Source organism: Belonocnema kinseyi, chromosome 3 (genome assembly GCF_010883055.1).
Source record: "Belonocnema kinseyi isolate 2016_QV_RU_SX_M_011 chromosome 3, B_treatae_v1, whole genome shotgun sequence".
Classification (NCBI taxonomy): domain Eukaryota; kingdom Metazoa; phylum Arthropoda; class Insecta; order Hymenoptera; family Cynipidae; genus Belonocnema; species Belonocnema kinseyi.
Genome location: NC_046659.1, coordinates 72,615,874 through 72,618,946, shown reverse-complemented (window position 1 = coordinate 72,618,946; position 3,073 = coordinate 72,615,874).

Sequence of the window (3,073 nt, the reverse complement as noted above, 5' to 3'; positions counted from 1 at the left end):
GAAGCCAACCATGTTCGTTATCGAATTTTCGGCACCAGCTGACAAAAACATCATAACCAAGGAGAATGAAAAGAAAGAGAGGTATCGAGACCTTATAAGGGAGTTGCAACGATTGTACCCGGAATATTCTGTTAAATTGATCGTCCTTATCATCGGCGCTCTTGGAGGTGCCAAGCTTTCACTTGCTAATGGCCTAAAAAGCATCCCTGCGTGTCAACAATATGCTAGAATACTTGCAGGAAAAATGCAGAAGGCGGTTGTCCTTGGGTCGTTCCGTGCTCTTAGGGTGCACGAGGCTTTTCCTGGATCGTCGTCTTGATTCCTTTACAGACTGTAACCACCTATCTCACGATCGTGACACGTGGTTGTGGCTGAAATTTTACAGCGATTTCGCTGGAAGCGGGTGCAATTTTCCAGATTAGCACCCGCTCCCGGCGAAATCCTGCGGTTGTCCTTATGACAAATTTTTTAATTATGTGTGTGTGTGTGTGTGTGTGTGTGTGTGTGTGTCTTTGGTTGCGGTCTGAGAAGACGGCCGGATACTAACTTCCATATATCACAACGCTGCTGAAGGCTGGTGACCTTCTCAGCATGGAAAGAAAAACACAAACCCAAGACGACTCTCTCGGTTCCAGTTCAACTTCCCCCCTGTCCCAACCCTCCCTTATTAACTGAAGTTTGTGGTGGGACTGACGTTAGAACTACAATCTCCACCATATGACGATTTGATACTTAACTTCGACATGATTTCGACTCAGAAAATAAACTTATTGCATAAAGGTGTTAGTTGGGCGTATAATCTAAACAATGAATAATACAAACTACAAAATAGCCTCGGAAAGGACTGGAACTTTTAATGACAAAAGACATGCACACGGAAAATCTAAAGGTCATGTTTCAGACGACGATTGGAGACTGGGTGTTTGGAATGCTAGGGGAGTAAGTGATCTCAAGGTAAAAGAATTGCGTGAAACTATGGACGTGAAGAAACTAGATATTGTATGTGTGCCCGAAACAAAGAAAAAGGGATACGAAACTAAAGACATAAAAAACGGCGATTTGAAAGGCGGATTTGAAATATGGTAGGGAGTAAACTGTGAATCACATGGTAAACAAGGAGTAGGTCTGATTTTGAATGAAAGAGCAAAGCAGCATCTCGGAGACCATGGTTTCATGTCTCCCAGACTGCTGTGGGCTAGAATGAAAGTAGGAATCAGAAGACTATTAAATGACACAATAAACATTTGCGAACATGTGGAAAGAATAATTCTACTAGGAGACATGAACGGTTGGGTGGGCATCCAAAATCAGGATACAGAAAGAGTATAAGGTAATTTTGGGGATCCAAGAACAAACTATAACCGAGATAAATTAGTTGGTCTATGCTTGGAAAGGGGTCTGTTTATTACAAATACTTGGTTTAGGCATAAAATGATCCACATGTACACCTTGTCTAAAGGAAATAGCCGCAGTATAATTGACTTTGTTGTTGCGGATGAAAGACTAAGGGAGTTAGTCAAAGATACAAGAGTCATGAGGGGTCCTGAATGCAATACTGATCATTACCTTCTGATCTCAAAAATTAACTTAGGTCGGGGATGGAGAAAAAAGAGAACCAAGAAAGCAAATCAAACGCGAATCAAAATTGAGAACCTACAGAAACCGGAAGAGCGAATAGATTTCCAAAATAAGATATTTGAAAACATAGATAGGGCAACATGGGAGGACCGTATAAAAAACAAAGATATAGAGGGCGCCTGGACAATGTTACGGGATATCCTTGTTAGATGTACGATCGAAGTGTGTGGTACCGCAGTTGTAGGAAGAATTTCTTGTGATGCGTGGTGGAATGATGAAATTCAGGCTGCCCAAAAAGCAAAAAGCGAAGCGTACAGGAAAACTTTAAACATCGCAGGTCTTAGCAATGAGGGAAGAAATAGACGTAGAAATGATTATAGACGCGAAAACAGGATACTTAAACAATTAGTTAAAGAAAGTAAAGATACAATTAGAGCAGAAGAAGAGATACAAATACAAAACGACTTTGAAGGAAGCAGGAATCTACTTTATAAAAAAATGAAAGGAAACCAAAGCACAGAAATTGTCAACATGAGAAATAGTAGGGGGGAAATGGTATATGATGCAGAGAGAACACTAGAGGCTTTCAGAGACTATTTTAGGAGACAATTCGGAGATGAAGCTATAGGACACCACAACTGCGATGTTGAACACGATGCGATGGAAAACTCAATTGAAAAACTCTGTGTCACTGAAGTTAGGGATATAATTAAGAACTTGAAAAACGGTAAGGCTGCCGGGGTAGACGGTATTGACGCTGAAATGCTTAAACACGGTAGCACGTGCATACCACATAGATTGTGCGAATTGATAAATTTATGTTTCGAGATGGGAGACGTCCCAGACTATTGGAAAGAAGCGATTATCGTACCAATATACAAGAGAAAGGGAGATAAAAGCGAGTGCAATAATTACAGAGGGATTAGCTTATTAAGCACCGTAAGTAAAATATATTCAAAAATACTTATTCGTAGGGTAATGAAAATAACAGAAGCAAAGATTTGGGAAGTCCAAAGTGGGTTTATGCCAGGAAGGTCATGTACGGATCAAATATTTAGCTTAAGGCAAATAACAGAAAAAAGTTAGAGAGTGGAAAAAAATGTTTTCTGTGCATTTGTTGACCTAGAAAAAGCTTTTGACAAGGTAGATAGAAGTAAACTTTGGGAATTCCTGAAAGAGTATGGAGTCAATGGATGGATCTTACAAGCTATAAAAACAATATATACAAGTAGAAAAGCGAGTGTAAGAGTGAATGGGAAACTGAATGACTGTTTCGATATTATTCAAGGAGTTAGACAAGGATGCGTTATGTCTTCATGGTTATTTATATTATTTATGGATAAGTGTTTAAGAATGGCTCTTTTCGACGATGAGGGTGTGGATCTCGAAACAATAAGGGTACGTGGGTTAGCGTTCGCAGATGATAAGGTTGTTATGGCAGATTCTATCGAAGACCTACAAAGAATGTTGAATAAACTAGATGCAAGCATGAAGA